Source organism: Musca domestica, unplaced genomic scaffold (assembly GCF_030504385.1).
Source record: "Musca domestica strain aabys unplaced genomic scaffold, Musca_domestica.polishedcontigs.V.1.1 6, whole genome shotgun sequence".
Lineage (NCBI taxonomy): Eukaryota > Metazoa > Arthropoda > Insecta > Diptera > Muscidae > Musca > Musca domestica.
Genome location: NW_026712363.1, coordinates 13339238 through 13360723, shown reverse-complemented (window position 1 = coordinate 13360723; position 21486 = coordinate 13339238). Strand labels below are relative to the sequence as shown.

The window sequence follows — 21486 nt, the reverse complement described above, 5'->3', positions numbered from 1 at the left end:
TAAACCTATTTTGACTTGACTAGAAGAATACATTATTTAGCTTAAATAAGAGAAGATTCTGCATATAAAGCTGAATATAATCTTTAAGTATTAAGCTGAGTATTAAATATAAATATTAATTTCGAATATTTAAATACTACTCATCATTATATGCAGGACATTCTCTTATTTGATTAAAATTCAGTCAAACTAGATTTATATGTATATAGTAGTCCTATATACCATTAATTATTGTCCCCCGTAAAAAATTGCTAAATTAGTACAAAAAGACATTTCACTCAACCGCTGAAAATCACAGAACCGTAACGAAATGTTAACTACCTTCCATATACTTAGAAAATTCCTCATCAAAAATTTGACATAAAATACGCTGGCACTTCAATTTGACATTGCAGGCGATGACAAATGACATGGCCAAATATGTGTGCAAGAATGTAAATACACGGTAGTTGGTACATACATATTTGAATTTGTAATGCAAAATAAGTCTATTTGCTAAACGAAGCAAATAACAAAGAAAAATTTATAGCCAAGAAAAGCATGACAAATTTGATTTATAAATCATTGTTTTTCTTTCTCTTTTTTATATTTTGACAATAAGAAAACAATGTTTTTTTACCTCAGCCTTAATGGTATTCTTAGGTTTGTGGTGTATCAAATTTTCTTAAATTCCATAAATTCTTATAAAGAAAAAGGAAGCTTTGTATTTTTTTTTTTGTTTTTTTTTTTTTTTATTTGTAAAAGTGATTATTTGTCCTTTCTTTAGTTTGCAATTATTTATGAAAAATGAAGCAAATATTTGAGGCCAATTAATATTTATTTTTTAAGAAATAATGCAAAACCAAACAGAAAAATAAAATCAGGTCATAGTTGAATAAGGCCGACTTTAATATACCTTACAAAATGAAATTCGGGCATCATTAACATTGTAAAGAAGTAATAAATACCCCCATTAGGGATGTACCCGAAGATTAGACCTAAATATCCAAACTATACGTTGGTAAAAATGTTGCAGAGAACTGGAGAATAATTTCGAATTTATGAACTGGCATAAACGAAGTTTGAAGAAAATCGGTAACTGAGTTTACTTTTTTAGAGCGAAGCAATGCACCAATATTTTCCACGACCATTCCTGCCGTTAGTTAAGATATAAATATTCCCCGCAGCTCTAGTGTTTAACTTTATAGTAAAGATAGACCGATATATTATATTTCTCCAAAAGGAAGAAAAATATTGTGATGGGAAGAATTTGAAGAAAATCGGATATTGATTCCCAACTTTGTTATTATTATTTAACGTTTGGGGAAGTACTAGAAGAGTGTACAAATATTGTTTATTTTCGGCCTTTAGCTAAGTCTTAAATAACACAATATGTCAAGTTTGAACTATATTGGGAATTTTCTGCGATCAGTATAAGACTTTTTTCAGCAAAATGTTAAACTTTTGTGAGATAAATTCCAGAGACAGTCAGTCTAGTGTTTTTTTTTTTTTTTTTTTGTGGTATTCCCCGATGGAGTTATGTGGAAACAAATACTTCTATACTAAAAACGTTTTTATGCCCAGAGGAACTAAACATTTAAAAATAACTCCTTTGACAAAATATTTTTATACTCAAGAGTTTGGTTAGTTATCAGCAAATATTGCAGAGCTATCAGTTGTCGTTGTGAACCAGCAAAACAGGCCAAAAGTCGGACAGGGCCAACTATGAGATACCCTACACCACTTTGTATAATTGGTAACAAATTAGCATTATAGTTTAAGAGAAGTTATAATTTGGAATCGAAAAGAAATAACATGATCGAAGTCTACCCTAAATCGATTTGCAGTAAATTTGATGCAGGTATTTGTACCCATGGTACAATAAAATCAAGATAGGGCTATGATACCATATGATTTTCATTTTTTTTTTTTCGGCTTAAAATGTCAACTTTATTTGTTTATGTGTGTGTATTTTTTCAATAATAAAAAAATGTTCAGAAAATATTCAAATTCGGTTGCTTTCAAAATGATTTGCAAACGTATGCATCGACAAAATTTACAGTTTTTGTAGCGAAATAAACCTGTAGAGATATATAGAACATGATTTTGTAAAGAAATTTTGACCTTTCATTCAGGTTTCGCGGTTTTCAATTATTTATTCATAATCAAAGCAACAAATTGTTTTGTTTTTTGATTGTTTTGATAGTAATTCTGATTACACTGCCAGCAAAACAATGTTAGCATATTTTGTCTTCATTGTTTCATATTTGTACCCCTTTCAACAAATAAATGATATGACTTTGAGATGACTTAAATTAAAATTAGTTTAAATTAAATTTAGTTCATATGCTTCGTAATAAATTCAGTATACCAAATTTAATACTATCGGGATTGACTCTACACATTTGCTACACAATAAACCTTAAATCGGATGAAGGTCTGTATGGGAGATGTGCTGCATTTAATATCTTGTACCGAATATCATCATTGTTAAGTGCAAATTGCTACGGCTCAGACTTAAACGTCTAAGAAAGGATGAAACAATATATGGGAGCTAAAGCTATATCTGAACCTAGTTTACCAAATTTAACACACTTGCTTCTAAGCATATTTCGCAACAGCAATTTGGATATTACACATTTGGTTCACAATAAACTTGAAATCGTATAAATATACCGATCCGAACCGATCGCGATAAAAATTTGGCAATATTGTTTCTCAGCTGTTTATATACGGCGGTGGAGGACTTAAATATAAAACCAGTTGAATCTTATATATGACAGCTATGGATATATCTGAACCGATTTTCACCAAATTTTACATACTTGATTCTAAGCTATTTGGGCTGATATTACACATATGGCGCACATTAAATCGGCAAAAGATATATATAAGGCCTATTTTTAAATTTGCACCGATTATAACTAATTTAAATTGCTTAAAATTATCCAAACCTTCTATGCATCCGACTAAATTTCTTAGTAGCCTTTCTTTTAGTGTGCTTTTTTACTATCCGTGTTCTTTAACATGCCCTTTAAAATATATATAAATATCCGCACCATTTGGCAACCTCTTAAATGCATTTGAAAGTATACGCGTCCTTTTAGTAGCATCTCAAATATATATAAAGGGTCCAATTTCCTTAAGTGGTCTTAAACAAATTTTAAATATCTCAACGCCTTTCTTCTTAAATATGTAGTTTCTTAAAATATTTAATAACAAAAGAAATCAGTAAAGAAAGTCTTAAAGTCGGGCGGGGCCTCATATTATGGCTGTGGGTAACAAATACAACAAATCGGATGAACAATATATATGGGAGCTATAGCTATATCTGAACCGATCTTCACCAAATTTGGCGTACTAGCTTCTAGACTCAATTCGGTCGTATGTGCCAAATTCCATCCTATTTGGGCAAATATTAGACGTTTGGTGCACAATAAATGGTAAATCGGACGAAGTTATATATGGGAGCTATGTCCAAATCTGAACGGATCTCGATAAAATTTAGCAAATGTATTTCAAAATAATTTTGTTACAGAGTGCATATTACGGCTGCGGAGGACAAAAAAAAACAAATCGGATGAACAATATATATGAAAGCTATAGCTATATCTGAACCGATTACGATCAAATTTGGCATACTTATTTTCAGGCCTAATTTGGTTGTATGTGCAAAATTCTATACTCGGGCTGATATTACACGTTTGGTGCACAATAAAAAGCAAATCGGACGAAGATATATATGGGAGCTATGTCAAAATTTTTACCGATTATCTCCAATTTCAATAGGGTTCGTCCTTGGGCCAAACAAATGATTTGTGCAAAATTTCATCTGGATAGGGCAATACATGGACGGACAAACGGACTGACATGCATAAATCAACTCAGAAAGTGATTCTATGGAGATCCTATATGGGGGCTATATGAAGACGTAAACCTGTATGAGCAATTTTCTGTCGTAATTTTTCGCTGAAAAGTGTGATACAAATCATCAAGATACCGAATATCTGGAAGTGCAGTTATATGGGGACTATATCGAAACATAGACCTATGCAAGGATGTCTCCTAGATAATGGGAACACAAGCTGCCAATTTAGAGCAATTTCAGATTAATATTGTGATTAAAACAACTAAAACCCTTAAATCCGTTGGTAAAGTGGGGGCTATACCAAAACGTGGACCAAATGTCCTGCAAATTTAACACACTACCTACTCATTCCCTTCGGGAGCTAGAGTGATTTCCACAGACAGACGGGCGGATGGACGGGCAGACTGATTATAAATATATTTTTGTGAGATCTAAAATGTATATTTCAATGTTATGAATACGGAATGACAAACACAATATATCCTCCCTAATATGCTGGATGGTAAAAAAAAATTCCAGTTCTACAAATTTTCAAAATTTTCATGACAGCTTTTGTGGAGCCATTGCGTATAATATAAGATAATTTTTTCCATTTCTGTTAAAATTTTCCGTCGAGATGAGATACTTTTTGCATAACTTCAAAGAAAAAACTCCACTCTGTAAAAATCAGTGTATTTCGTTGCTAACCTATATTTCTAATTTCTAATCGCCGTCACTTAATTTGCGACTTGTAAAGTTTAGGGACAAAGGTAGAGTGTAGGGTGTAACAGATTACTAATTTTCAAAAGTCATTCTAGAATTCTTTACTTAAAGACATTTAGTTAAACACATGCCAAATAATTTAATAAAACGTTGTCCATTACATCCATACATACGTATAAATACTTAAATACGCTCGAATTATTTTCATAAATAAAAATTATTTCTTTTCGCTCGCTGCCAATAAAGAAATAATCAAATTGTTGTTGTGTGTGTGTTCAGTTTCAACCCAAAACTCAAAATATAACAATTTTAATCCTATCAACTATATCATAAACAGCAATGGACTTTGCCTTCCTTACCTCCCAGCCACTCACTCACCCTCTGCTGTACTTCCTAACCTATCAATTTTTAATCCCAGTTTTTCTGGAACTTGCATGAAAACTATTACAGAGCATATGGCTGATAAGCCATATGACTCGAATTGTGGTAAGTACAAGAGGAGCTTATGTGTGTGTGTGTGGGTTTGTGAATAAGTTTTTCATGGCCCGGTTGCTCTTCGTGGCCACAAAATAACGCTTGTATTGGATTTTTGTTTCACTGCATTCGTTCAAGCTATGTGTGTGTGTTTGTTGAATGTTTTTGTGTGTCAAAACGCTCATTCACATTGGAGCCAATAAAAAACTTGCATTAAAATTATAAAAAAAAATTCGCTCACTTTCACACACACACACACACCCATACATTAACAATCAACAAAAATAACACTTGCCATTTGAAGAAGAGTTCAGGCTATGTCGTATGTGTATGTACGTATGCATGATTGTATGTGGTGCAGTATTGCTACGAAAAATTAAAATGTCAATAAATTTTTATATGTAAAAATAGCATTTTATTGTTGACTGACTATAATCCTTAGCCATAAAGAGGATTTAATGTGATGTTGATACCGCTGCTGCTGCCACAGCTACCAGCATCAGATGAAGTATGAAGTTTTTTTTCATTTCGTTTAATTCATCTTCATTTATATTCAAAAATAATTATTTTTGAACAGGGCCATGCCAATAAGCGGCAGCTAATAATAAAGAAATATAAAAAAAAAGATTCACTTGTGTTCACATAAAGATAAAATTAAAATACATTTATTTTTTGCATTATGAAATCCTTAAAGAGATTATGAAGGCTAATGGTTGAATTAATTGATAGCTCGAAAAGAAGTGATATGTGCATATACAAATGGTGGTTTTACTAGCCTCCTCAAATAATTTAAAAATTTCCATATCCGCTTAGTACCCTCTTCAATTCAATTTTTAATGCACAAATAATGTTCATATTATCTTATTACATCCTAATTAAAAGCTATGCTCTATGTAATTTTCACGTCAGTCCAAATACCTCCTTAAATTATTTTGATATATATTCGTATATGGCCTTCCAGTAACTTCCTAAGATTACCCAAAATTACATTAAATGAGAATATTCAAACACCCAAGGCGTCCTGTAGTACGATTCTCTGACTATTTTGTCATTGGAGACTTTCAAATGTTAAAATTTGGAGGACTTATAAGTCACATTCAGTATAACTAGTAATGACATTATTTGGCATTACTAATATTCCACAAGTAATGACAACTTCATATCCTCTACATTAGCAGCAAGCTAACAAATAATGACGTTTTCTTAACTAAATTGAAAAGCAAAATAACTTATTAACTAACAACGGTACAGAGCAAGCTCGACTTTATATGTTTTGTGGCCTTCTTACGATATTAGGCATCGTTATAGGGATTGCTTCATTATATCCCCGGTCATATGGCTACACAGACTACTTTTTTGTTACAAATTAAGAAGACGGGTAATATCTGTCGAATGATTCCCCTTCTAGTGCCCCATGAAAGAATTAACTAAATTTTACTAAATTGAATATCTCAGAGAGAGAGAGAGAGAGAGAGAGAGAGAGAGAGAGAGAGTACAGGAAGATGCGAAAATTGTCAATATCGGCCCTGTGGTACCTCCCTCTTAAAAGATCAAAAATTATAGCTTTTATAGCAGAACTAGCCGAAATATCATTTTTTTTGTATAAAATTTGAAAAAAAAAAAAATGGAGAGGACATTGAACGCGAGTTCGCAAGGGAACTCCACCCCGATGCATTGTTTCTGCAAACATTATATATTGTAAAAAGATGAAATATATAGGTCTCATATTTATGGTATGTCTCCAAAAAATAAATAATGTATATAAATAAAGAAAAGTAAAAAAAAAACAAGTTGAAAAGCAGTAAGTTCGGCCGGGCTGAACTTTGAACACCCTCCACCATTTGGAACGAATTTGGAAATTTTCAAAAAATAAAATCCTAAAAACATTCTGTTAAAATTTTAAAAATACCGAATATAGCCGTTATATTGGGGTCAATGTGACGTGGACCTACATAGCCATTGTTTGCCATTAGCCATTACCATATGCAAATTCAAAACTTGAAATAAACGGTGAATAACATAGCTAAAATCATCAAAATATCGTATATAGGGAGGTACCGTTATATCGGAGCTGTGCGAAGACCTGGCCCAGCATAGACAAATTTCTGTCACTGGCTATAGCATCCATTACTAACGTCAAATACGATATCTGAAACAATTTCGTTGGGTATTGTACCTAAACTCGTCAAAATACCGAATATATGGGGCCTATACGAAGACCTGGACCTGCATAGGCAAATTTCTGTCACAAACTGTAGTTCCCATTACGAACTCTAAATACGTAAATTGAAACAATTCCGGTGAATAATGACGCTAAAATCATCACAATACCGAATTTTGGGAGGTACTGTTATATGGGGCCTATACGAAGACGTGGACCTATCTTGCCTACTCAAAAAATAAACACGTGTGCAAAATTTTAGCCTTCTATATCAATTCGTTCGAAAGATTGCGTGATTACAACAGACAGACGGACAGACAGACAGACAGACGGACATGGCTAAATCGACTTAGAATTTTATGCTAATCAAGAATATATATACGTTGTTGGGTCTGACATGAGTATTTCGAGGAGTTACAAACGGAATGACAAAGTTAATATACCCTCCATAATGCTGAGGGTGTATATCATTTGGAATAATGTTTGGAGCTTTCTAACTTGTTTTAAGTCACAATTAGTTTCAATTTGCTAAATCTGGTTAACAAGATATATTTTGATTGATTATAGCCAAAACTTCAAAACATTTAGGAATTATATGTACTATTTTCAAAATACCGAATATCCGGTGCCACCTTAATATAAGGTTTTAGGAGATTTGGAACCGATGGAAGATTGTCTGTCCGTCCTCCTGTCTGTCTGGCTTGATGGTGGGTACCTTAACTTTCGAAGGTAGTATCCGATTGGATCCGAACTCGGAACATCGTAATATCATTGTCAAACTTAAATCGAGTTCGGAGATGAGCAACATCTACTCTTTGTGGTACAAAGTATGAAAAAAAGTTACTTATAGCAAGAGAAATTTCAGCAAACTTGGGAAATCACAAAATCTTTTTCAGTGCTATGTCAATTACGAAAATGGAAAATATCGGTTCACTCCATCAGGTACCTCCCCCACCAAGGGTCAAATAATTATAACCATATAACAATTCGTTCTTATACATCCCACCACAACGGGTCTAAATTTGGAATAACTTAAACTGATGTAAATATGGAATGCATAGGCGCACCCCTACTAGTACCTCCCTAACAAGGGGTAAATATTTTGAATAACTATAACCCTTAACTTTACTTGTTGAACTTTTCAACTAATAATTATTACTGTAGAATTGTAAATAAGTTTTGGATTTTCTTTAAATTTTGTACAACTCCTAATATTTTTACCAGAAATAAAGTGCAGGATGTTATCGAGATATATGAGTCAGGTTAATATATATGTAAATAAACAGACATTGGTTGAGAGTATACATCTGACGGAAAAGCTGGCTGATTCTTTTAAATACTATGACGGAGGAACCGTTATATGGGCGCAAAATCAAAACGTAAGCCATCTTGACAATATTCTACTACAAGGATTGTGTCCATTACGAGTCTTAGAATCATCAAAATGCCAAATTACTTAAAAAATGTGTGTGTGTAATACAGGCAGCAAAAGTAATTTAAGAATAGAGTATGATAACAAATATTTGGGATATATGCATGTACCAAATCGTTGACGAGATCCTAAGCTGGAAAATTAGGTCTATTGTTTGTTTACCCTCAACCTTATGGTAAGAGAGAATTTGAAAAATTTGATATGGTTGATATGGTTTGATATGGAGCTTTCAAGATACATTAAACCGCTTTTGCAGGCCATGATATGGGTCATAACCCCCGGATAAGGGTACAACCCAATTTTAAGTATATGTTACATTTTAACCATATTTGTCATACTAATTTCGGCAAATATTGGCAATTTGAGAAGAAACCATCCTTGCAAAAAATGATCACGTTTTAGTATAACAATCATATAATTGAAGCGGGGTCTTCGATACTTTTTTTAATCTTTTAGTTCTTTATTTGGCATCTTTGTTTCTTACGGGGCTAAAAACTTTCTTCTCATGAAATTTTAAATTTTCGAAGTAGGGTCTATCTTGTTCTTGACCACATTCATCAATTGATTTGGCTAAAAATTTGTATTTAAGCTACTCTGGGGTAGAGAATCATCTTACAGATAATTGTCCACATCGGCATTTATTTGAGAATAGTTCCCATATTAGTGTACCCCTGAGTCCACTTTCCCAACCAATGTGTGGTAAGAAAATAAAATTTTGTATTCTATTGAATTTGAAACTCCCAAGAGAATATTAGTTGGGGACGTAAATGTGGGATGAACGTCTATATGACCTAAGCTCCGAAATGTTAAATTGTGGCAGAATCATGAACAAATCACGAATATTAATTTCTTTGATCGTCATTGAATAATACTATGATGAAAAATATGGACTTTATGGGGTCGCACAATTTAAATGGCAAAAATAAATTAATTCCTATCTTACGGTAAGGGTGTAAAAGAGTAATTTTCTTTGACTATTTTGAAATCATTCTGCCCTCAATTATGGACAAAAGGTGGACAACAATAAATACCACGCAGTACGGTATTCTAAACATTGGAATTACAAATTCCAAATTACAGTTAATTTGAATGGAAAATGTTGCTCTTTGCAATACAAAAAATTGAGCTGAGTTTTCACATGGGGCTATTATAGAAGTTCTGTATCATACAGGTTTTTAACACTCAATTATATCTAAAACCGACGGTAGGTGATTATCTATATATATAAAAGAAAGTTGTGTTAGTTACTACGCTTATAACTTAAGAACCGCTGGACTGATTTTAACGATTCACACAAATTCGGAATTGTCTCCTCTCCGAAAAGGATAATATCCAAAAAAATCGCGTAAAAATGTTATATATTAACATTTTCATTTTGACTTTTGAAATGTACAATAGTAATGTTTTATTTTGCATGATTTTTTTCTTTTTTGACTTACTTTTTTCTAATGTACATTTGTAGTGTTTTTTATATTTTATTTTTGAAATCGAATATTAATTTAAATTGACTTGATTTCTTGAGAACTGATATTGATGGCGGGTTACATGGAAGTGTAGTGCCGAATTATGTGGTGGCGAAATGGAATATCGAAATAATTTAACGCTTTCACACCAAAGTTAAAAGATAATTACTTTTTCAAAATCGCTAAAAAATCACAAAAAAGAGATCTCATTGCAAAAATTCTCAAATCGGGAAAAAATCTAAAAAAAATCAATGGAATCGAATTTAAAAATAATTGTACATTCTATTGACAAACTTTACAAGGATCTTTAAACATTTGCTGTAAAAATCAGCGAACAAGTTGAAGATTTTTTCACTTTGTATTATCATATTGAATTCAATGGAATTTTTTGTGAACAAAATAAAGAATAATTTTTCAATATATATAATTTTTACCAAAAAAATGAAATAAGTGCGAAATACTATGTAAACTGACATCTACCTTTCAACTCCAGGGCCTACACCGTTTTTCAGCTGGAAGATGCGAACACATTTAAACAAACAAAAATGACCAAAAAACCTAATGGGGCTCATTTCAAAGCCTGGACCTACTTCTTTCAGGTGACAATAATCCGTCCAATGAGAGCTCAAAATGCAAAATTCTTTGGGAGTGCAATCAGTAAAATACTAAATATAAAGGGTGCAAAATAGTAGAGCGAATGGGACTTTTAGTAAGAAAAGGATTTCTATCCTTTCCAAACATTCAAGATACCTTAAATCGCTTTGCAGGTCATGATATCGATCATAATTCTCGGATAAGGGTACAACCCTATTTAACCCATATTTATATAACCTCCGAATGATTTAAGATATTTTTGCGGACTTGGCCACTTTTTTCTTTGTTTGGCCCTCATTTGGCATCTTTGTTTCTAAGGGGGTAGAGAACCTCTCCGCATAAAATTTGAAATTTTTAGAATAAGGCCCATATTTGTCTTGACCACATTCATCAATTGATTTGGCTAAAAAATTGTACTTATGTTACCCTGGGGTGGGGAACCATCATACAGAGTGCCACATAGGAATTTATTTAAGTAAAGTCCCCATATTGGAGTATCCCCAAGTCCACTTTCACATCTAATGTGTGGTCAGAAAAGAAAATATTGTATTCTATTGAATTTGTAACCCCCAAGAGAATATTGGTTGGGAACGTAGATTTGGGATGTAGATCTATATGAAATAATTTGTGAAAACATGAACAAATTACAAATATAAGAAAGTAGCACGGGACCAAATATTTGTTGAGTCGTCACTGAATTATACTATGATGAAAAATATGGTCTTTATGGGGTCTCCAACTTACAATTTAAATGGCAAATAAAATTAATTCCCATCTTACGGTAATGGGTGTAAAATCTATATATATAAAAGAAAGTTGTGTTAGTTACTACGCTTATAACTTAAGAACCGCTGGACTGATTTTAACGATTCACACAAATTCGGAATTGTCTCCTCTCCGAAAAGGATAATATCCAAAAAAATCGCGTAAAAATGTTATATATTAACATTTTCATTTTGACTTTTGAAATGTACAATGGTAATGTTTTATTTTGCATGATTTTTTTCTTTTTTGACTTACTTTTTTCTAATGTACATTTGTAGTGTTTTTTATATTTTATTTTTGAAATCGAATATTAATTTAAATTGACTTGATTTCTTGAGAACTGATATTGATGGCGGGTTACATGGAAGTGTAGTGCCGAATTATGTGGTGGCGAAATGGAATATCGAAATAATTTAACGCTTTCACACCAAAGTTAAAAGATAATTACTTTTTCAAAATCGCTAAAAAATCACAAAAAAGAGATCTCATTGCAAAAATTCTCAAATCGGGAAAAAATCTAAAAAAAATCAATGGAATCGAATTTAAAAATAATTGTACATTCTATTGACAAACTTTACAAGGATCTTTAAACATTTGCTGTAAAAAATCAGCGAACAAGTTGAAGATTTTTTCACTTTGTATTATCATATTGAATTCAATGGAATTTTTTGTGAACAAAATAAAGAATAATTTTCAATATATATAATTTTTACCAAAAAAATGAAATAAGTGCGAAATACTATGTAAACTGACATCTACCTTTCAACTCCAGGGCCTACACCGTTTTTCAGCTGGAAGATGCGAACACATTTAAACAAACAAAAATGACCAAAAAACCTAATGGGGCTCATTTCAAAGCCTGGACCTACTTCTTTCAGGTGACAATAATCCGTCCAATGAGAGCTCAAAATGCAAAATTCTTTGGGAGTGCAATCAGTAAAATACTAAATATAAAGGGTGCAAAATAGTAGAGCGAATGGGACTTTTAGTAAGAAAAGGATTTCTATCCTTTCCAAACATTCAAGATACCTTAAATCGCTTTGCAGGTCATGATATCGATCATAATTCTCGGATAAGGGTACAACCCTATTTAACCCATATTTATATAACCTCCGTATGATTTAAGATATTTTTGCGGACTTGGCCACTTTTTTCTTTGTTTGGCCCTCATTTGGCATCTTTGTTTCTAAGGGGGTAGAGAACCTCTCCGCATAAAATTTGAAATTTTTAGAATAAGGCCCATATTTGTCTTGACCACATTCATCAATTGATTTGGCTAAAAAATTGTACTTATGTTACCCTGGGGTGGGGAACCATCATACAGAGTGCCACATAGGAATTTATTTAAGTAAAGTCCCCATATTGGAGTATCCCCAAGTCCACTTTCACATCTAATGTGTGGTCAGAAAAGAAAATATTGTATTCTATTGAATTTGTAACCCCCAAGAGAATATTGGTTGGGAACGTAGATTTGGGATGTAGATCTATATGAAATAATTTGTGAAAACATGAACAAATTACAAATATAAGAAAGTAGCACGGGACCAAATATTTGTTGAGTCGTCACTGAATTATACTATGATGAAAAATATGGTCTTTATGGGGTCTCCAACTTACAATTTAAATGGCAAATAAAATTAATTCCCATCTTACGGTAATGGGTGTAAAATAGTAATTATATTTGACTATTCTGAAATCATTCTGTCCTCATTTATGAGGTGGATAAAACTATTTTTACTTATTTAAATCACTCGAATTTTTCAGTTTGACATGCTATGCTGTTCCGCTATGTTTTGATTTGGCCTCTATTTGTCATCTTGGATTATAAGAGGTAGAAGAAAGTTTTCAATGTAGGTCGGAGTAGTGCCCATATAAAGGTACCTCCTGATTTACCATATTTCTAAGAATTTGGCTAAAAATGTGTATTTGCGGGGTGAAAATCTTACACAAAAATTTCAAGATATCTACAAAATTTTAGAATTTTCTCCATGTAGTAGTACCCCTCAAGTTCACCTTTTGGCGGAAAAACAGACAGACATGGTTAGTGGGACTTATGAGGACTCTAATGCACAATGTAAGGTGTTACTGGGTTTAAAAAAGTAATTAACTTTGGCTATTCTTAAATCGTTCGGCCCTCAGTTATGAGGTGTAGAAAATACAGTAAATTCCAAATTACTGCTCATTTGACTGGAAAATTTTGCTACGATTTTTACCACACTAAAAATTAATTTAATCCCTTACATGGGGATACGATTAATATATACTTTTTAATAGATGTGTACATCCACACATTTGAAGCCCTCGGTTTAAATATGAAAGCCCACGGCTTAAAAATGGGCACAGGTATTTCAAAACACTTTTAATCGACCAGTACGTGAACACTTATATCAGTCATATCTGTGAATAATTATGCTTGGGAAAATATGCATAATAGACAAAAACTACGGGCCGGCAACGCGGACCGGGCCAGCTAGTCCATTATAATTTTTGCCATGAATGTTTATTTCTATTTAGAAATTACTATGGAGTTATTTTTCTTATAATAAAAAATGTGCCGCTTACATAATTCAGATCTGTGTTCTATTATGCTTTAAAAATATGCATTGAAGACCAAAAGTACGGGCCGGCAACGCGGACCGGGTCAACTAGTGTTTAATAAATTCCTGTACCCTGTAGAGAGAAATAAGTGTCCGATATATTTCGAACATCGTATATTTTAAACGGTGAATTAAGTTTCCGGCAGGTGCAAAAGTGAACAATAGTGGCTTCATCTTTCTCATGTCATAAAAATTTTTAAAGATACTTAGATGCCATTTATGGGCACCTTTTGCACAATGCAAAATAAGTTTTAGTGTAAAAATTGAATATTTAGCCTTTCTCCTACTGGTACCTCTACCACGCGGATTATAGAAAAATATATGGTAACATACTGAGGCTATATTTCTATTTGCAAAGTAGAGGTGTGTTGTGTAGTTCATAGTTCAGTACACCAGTTCCTAAACGTATGTGTGATTTCATAAAATTCATATCACTCATACGCAGAGTTTTATTACAACGAACGGAGTTCATACGTTGTTAGTAAATACAATGCTTGACAAAAATTCATTCAAAGTTTATCCCAATTCGACATTAAATAAAAGATTTCCCTCAACGGGTAGAAAAATACTTTAATTTTTATACACTCCACCATACTATGGAGGGCATATTAACATTGTCAATCAGTTTGTAACTCCTCGAAATACTAAATACCCAACAAAGTAAATACCCAAAAAAGTATACATATTCATGATCGGCGTAAAATTCTAAGTCGTCTGTCTGTCTGTATGCCTGCACGCTATCTGTAGAACGAATTGAGATGAAAGGCTAAAATTTAATTAATTAAAAAGCAAATTTAGTCATATTTTTCAATGGAATTGTCTAAAAATCCACATAAGGATTTCCTTCCGAGTTCTTAATCCCGTGGAGGATTATTGTCTATATAGGTCCACGGTATCATATATCCCCAATATAACGGTACCTGCCGATATTCGGTATTTTGATGATTTTAGCAAAATTTTTCAATGGAATTGATTAAATATCCATACTAGTTCTTTCCAAGCATTTTACTCCCCGGAAGAGAAATATCCCGATATTCGATATTTGGCGATTTTAGGGACATTATTCACTGGAGTTGTTTCAAATTTCGTACCTAGAATTCGTAAAGGGTACTACAGTTTATGAAAGAAAATTGTCTTCGTCTTCGTATAGCCCTCATATAACGGTACCTACCGATATTTGGTATTTTGATGATGTTAGCTATATTATTAATCGATTTTTTCAAGTTTCGTATTTGAATATTGTAATGACTTAAGACAAAAGTTGCCTATGAAGGTTCGCGTCGTCCTACAGAAACTTATATAATGGTTCATTGCGTATTCTTAAAATTTTATCAGAATATTTAACGGATTTAATTTTTTGAAAATTGAAAATTTTCTACAAATAATGGTTCGGCGCGGCCGAGCTTACAACTTTTTTAATTGTTATTTTTTGTTTCGAAAAAAAAAACAGTTAAAAAAATTTAAAGTCTACACCACTTTGCACATTTACTAGAGCTTCACATAACAAATAAGTTTTAATGAGGAATTTATGAGAATTTAATCATACCAAATATGATTATAGTAATAACTAAAAGTTCAAAGGAACTAACATATGGGAGGCATATCCTCCTCTGAATCGATTTCTACTAAATTTGTCGAGATATTTGCGCATTTTCAATTCGGGCTTGTATTACCTATTTGGTGCACAATTAACTTGAAACCGAGTTCTACCAAATTTGACATACTGGTTTGTAGACTCAATTTGGTCGTAAGTACCAAATTCCATTCCCTTTGTGCTAATATTACACGTTTGGTACACAATAAAAGGCAAATCCTAAGAAAATATATATGGGAGCTATACCCAAATATTAACCGATCTCAAAAAAAATTAGCAAGGTTATTTCTGAGTTATATTTCATATATTTCCCCAAATATTGTTGTTACAGAGTGCATATTACGGCTTCGAAGGACAAAAATAACAAATCGGATGAACAATATATATTGGAGCTACACCTAAATTTTGACCGATTATCTCCAATTTCAATAGAGTTCGTCCTTTGATCAAACAAATTATTTGTGCAAAATTTCATCTGAATCGGGCAATAAATGCGACCTGTACTTTGTTTACAAAGATACATGGACAGACGGACAGACAGAAAGACGGACGGACGTACATGCATGAATCGATTTAGAATGTGATTCTATGCAAAGCATCAAAAGGAACCATGGGGGTATCTACAAACAATTGCACAAAGACATAATACCCTGACCACCTTGTGATGTAGGGTATAAAAACAGAATTCGATTTGGCCAAATGAAATGGTTTCTTTGAACAAATCGATTTCATGTTATTTCAAAAAAAAAAAAAAATGCATTAGGCCAGACTTTTGATAACATCGTCCTTTTTCTGAAGACATCTTCATGTTGGTGTTTCTAGAAAATAGTTTCCATCCCTCGAATTTTCTCGAAACTCTTCGATACGTTCACATTGACCTGGTAAATATCACACGCACCATTGGAACGAAAACATAATTTATTTGAAATCTGAAAATTTGTCTCTTTTTCAAAAAAGTTAGACTATTTTCGCCTTATTCTCAAGTTTAAAGTCCATATTTCTTTTCGAGAGTCTCACATACTCTTGCAATAATTATTTTAAAGAAAATATGAAAAGATTCACATATTATTGTTTATAATTTTTTTAATTTCACTTTTCGGATAATTTTAGGTAATTTTTTATTTACAAATCTTTCATAATTGAAACATCAGATTATTGAGATTTTTTCACAATTTTTCTGAATAGTAGTTCTAATATTGATATAATTGTGATTGTTAAATTTTAAGAAACGGTATGAAACAATTCTATAATTTTATACCACAATTAAAAATTCTTCAGGCTTTAATTTTTCTTTCAAACGATTGCAATTTTGCATTTAGCCTCTCAACACTTTAAGCTAAATAAATTTCATTCAAAATTATGCTATCCTCAATTTTTTTTTTGTGTTAAAAAAATTGGTAAATTTAATAGAGAAATCATTTAAAACAATAATTCATGTCTTAAAGCTCTCCTGAAATTTGTAAAGCATCTTCACAATTCTTAAAATGTTCGTTTAGCTAATGCTTATTACGACCTTCCCTATTCAATATCTAAGTATTTGCTATGAACACGTTTATCCATAGCCTTAGATAAGATTTTTCAAATGAAAACATAAAATACGTTGCATATTTTTAGGAGTTGAATTTCATTTACAGCGACACATTACATAGCTTAACAAATGCCGTTCGTTATTGAATATTTATAAACCTATTTTCCAAGAACATAAGAATTCATTTGAAATTTTAATAGAATTTCAAAACAAAAGTTTTCTAAAGATTTTCATGTCTTCTATTGTTTTATTTATTTATTTATTAAAAATACCTTTTGTTTTGTTTGGCAAACAGTAACGACGAACTTTGCACAAAGAGTAATGAATGCTGTAGGTGTGGTAGGTTCCTTTTACATTGAAGACATTAATTCTGAGGATAACACCAGCTGTTTTATGTTTAATAACTTGCGAAGTTGCTGTTTTACGAATTTCAATTAAAATTTTATTCTTTATTTTTTTGACACACACACAGACACACTCACAAACACTGGCACATACACCCGCAATAGTGTAAGCAATATCTGCATGGAGAGGCTAAGATATATTTCAATATATAGAATACACAAACACTAATGCACTGAATAATAAATAATAATGAACTTTGTAAACCTTACTTATTTCAAAGGATATTCAAGGACTTTCTTTTCTTTAAAAGGATACTTCTTTATAATGCAAGCTATTTTTTTTTCTTAAGGCGGCTATACTGGGACTATTTTTAAAGCACTTTTTCTTAGAGAAATTTGAATTTTTTTCTTCCCACGTTTTAATATTGGTTTACGAGATATGGGACAGTATTGGTATTTTTTTTTACAAAACTTTTAATACAACGACACGGAACGACCGTTCAAACTCTTTTCTTTTACATAGAAGCGTTTCAAAACGCTCCAGACTTACGCAGAATAATAACGCACGTTTATTATTTTTTTACAACAAAATATTTTCACGCTCGTTTTACAAAATTTGCGACAATTTGTCATACGCTAAAAAAGGACAGAGGACGCGATTATTTCTCGTCAAAAACGTCAACGTTGTTCATACGGAACGCAACGTTCATGTGTGATAAAGCAAGTGTGAATGCAACGACTTCGGCCACACAACTGAATAGCGCCAACGTGTATTGAAATGTTGGTTGGTTCAATACTAAAAAACACACATTGTGTGAACGGCTGACAGCAGCAGTAGTAGTGGCATGCAGTGGTATTGGTGGTGTTGATAACAACAAGAACAACAACACCACCAACAGCAATAACAATAACAGGCCTAAAAGGATAGTTAGACAAAGGCAAAAACAAGGATAATGCAAAGGAATCATGGACGGAAACGGTGGGAAAACAAAATACAGCAATAGAGAGAATGGGAGAGAGAGACAGAGAAAATGTAGCATGCGGCAAAGATTCCAGGAGAAAATCAAAATAAAAATCCTGACTCTCTCCAACTAACCAATACTCATACAAATTGTGGGTGTTCGCAACAAACGTAAATCGGGAGATAGAGAGTAAAATAAAATCCGGAGAATAAAAAAGAAGACTCAGAGAATTATTCTCACAAAAAACTTAATTATTACAATTGTTCTAATGGTCATTGAAACATAATTATGACAGGTTATGATAATAATCATTTGGTAAGATTCTAAGCTAATGATAATTGGCATTTGTAATGACGTTCTCTTAGCATGAAGTCGGATGATGATGAATAGTGTTTGTTTGCTTTTTTCAACACGACATTTTTGTCGCTGATGATGCTGCGGCTGAAAACCGGGGAAGGGAGATTTCCTTTTTTGTTTCTTATAAAAAAGGTTAATGCATTTGTGACGTCATGTCAAAGCTTTTACTCCTCATACCATCATACCATGGCTGTAGACGTCTTAGAAACACATATTTCATAAATTCTTTAAAAAAATATCTAACACATTTAACAAGGAAGTGTTTGGGTAATTATTTATGATTTAAACTGATTATTTAAAGGAAAATTGAGTAGCGTATTTTGAGTAGCGTATTGAATTTCTCTTTAATGCTTTTTATTGGTATTTGAAGAAAGCAAGGTTCAGAAATTCTCTCCGAAGTTTTACTAAGAAATAGGGGAAAATCGGTATTTTAAAATTTTTATTTTTGTATTCTATTTCCGGATCTATTAATTTTATGATCTGAGATTGAATACATACTATATTTCGCCGAACAAAATATTGTGGCACCAACCAAAACTTTCATTTCGAAAAACCATTTAAAGGAATAGTAAACAAACTACTTTTTATACCCTCCACCATATATAGCATGGTTCGTATTAAGTTCGTCATTCCGATTGTTACTCATCGAAATAATAATTTTAGACAACCCAACAAGTATATATATTCTTGATCAGCATGAAATTCTAAGACGGAAGCTAAAATTACACCGATCTGTACTTTGTCTGCAGGCAGGTCAAATTAAAGATGGGCTATATCGTTTCACCATAACGTATATCCACCATATAACTGTACCTCCTGACAATCGGAATTTTGATAAATTTAGTCACATTTTTCAATTGCATTGTCTGAAATTCTACACAAGGAGTTCTCTGTGCGCACTTTACCCCCTGAAAGATAATTGCATATAGAGCTGCACGATATCGGGTAACCCTCATATAACTGTACTTCCTGACATTCGGTATTTAGATAATTTCAGTCACATTTTCCAGTTGCATTGTCTGGAGTTCCACACAAGGAGTTCTCTGTGAGTACTTTACCGCCTGAAAGATAATTGTCTATATAGCTTCACGATATCGTATAGGCTCCATAAAATGGTACCCCGATATACGGTATTTTGATGACTTAAACCACATTTTTCTGAAAGTCTGAAAACCCACACAAAGAGTTCACTCTAATTACTTTACCCCCTAGAAGAGAATTGTCTACATAGGTCTATGTTTTCGTATAGCACCCATTTAACGCTACTCCGAGATATTCGGTATTTTCAGATTTTCGCGACATTATTCGCCGGAATTGCGTCAAATTTCACATTTGAAGTTCGCAATGGGTACTACAGCATATGACGGAAAATTGTCTATGCAGGTTTACTTATCCAGCACCACGTCTTCGTATAGCCCCCATATAAAGTTTTTCATTTGAGCGGTAATTATCGACGGATTTTTTATACCCTACACCACATAGTGGTAAGGGTATTATGTCTTTGTGCATTTGTTTGTAACATGGAGAAGGAAGCGAGATAGACCCATAGTTACTTTTGAGGATCTCCATAGAATCACTTTCTGAGTTGATTTATGCATGTATGTCAAATTTGGTGAAGATCGGTTCAGATATTGCTATAGCTCACATATTTATTGTTCATCCAATTTGTTGTATTTGTTACCCACAGCCGTAATATGCACTCCGTAACAACGATATTCAGGGAAATATATCAAATACAGCTCAGAAATGTCTTTGCCAAATTTTATCGAAATTGGTTCAGATTTTGATATAGGTCCCATATATATCTTTATCTGATTCCATATTAATTTTGCACCAAATGGGCAATACAAGTCCGAATTTAAAAGATACAAATGCTTCGGCATATTTAGTCCTTTGAATTTTAAATTATAATTGTAATCATAGTGTGTATGATTGAATTCTCCCATAAAACTTTTAATTGTTATGTGGAGCTCTTCTTAATTAGCAAAGTGGTGTAGGGTATCAAAAAGTCGGCCCGCTCGACTTTAGGACTTTCTTTACTGTTTTTTTTTTTTAATTTTTAAGTTCCTTCCGAATGGTGGAGTGTACAAAAACTATGCTGCTTTTTTACTTGTTTTTTAAGTATAGTCGCAATATTTCCTAGCGTTCTTTAAGCGTACGCACACCCATTATCGTTCTGCGGAATAATCATTATTTTTCAAATTAAACAAAAAAACACATTTTATTGCGGATCCAATACAAAACTCAACCGATTTCCAGCATTGTGTGTAATTTTTAGAAGTATTTTGAAAAACATACTGAACTTAATAGGTATTTAAAATCTCATAATAAAAGTTACTAACAGAATTTTATCAACCAAATCCTAAATATATGGTACATGTTCAAATATATCTTTTTTATGTATATTCCCGTCAATTAAAAATTTAACTTGTACGACCGCCGTATAGATAAAAATGAGATTATTACACAAAGTTTTCTGATTTGATATATTTAAGGGCTTTATGTTGAAAATTTAAAAGAAAACAAGTTAAAAAGCAATGCCGAACTTTGAATACCCTCCACCATTTGAAACGAATTTGAAAACTTTCAAAAAATGAAATCTTTAAAGCATTCTGTTAAAATTTTAAAAATACTAAATATAAAAAATACTAAAATTCGGCATATAG

At 32.4% G+C, this 21486-nt stretch overlaps 1 protein-coding gene across 1 annotated transcript in view; it reads right to left on the bottom strand.

Moving 5' to 3' along the window:
- Positions 1 to 18244, bottom strand: part of LOC109611688 (uncharacterized) — a 400312-nt gene extending 382068 nt beyond the window's left edge. The window contains exon 1 of the mRNA XM_059129259.1: positions 17430 to 18244. The gene's annotated coding sequence lies outside the window, so the exon portion shown is untranslated. The remainder of the gene's footprint in view (positions 1 to 17429) is intronic.
- Between the last annotated feature and the right edge of the window lie 3242 nt (positions 18245 to 21486).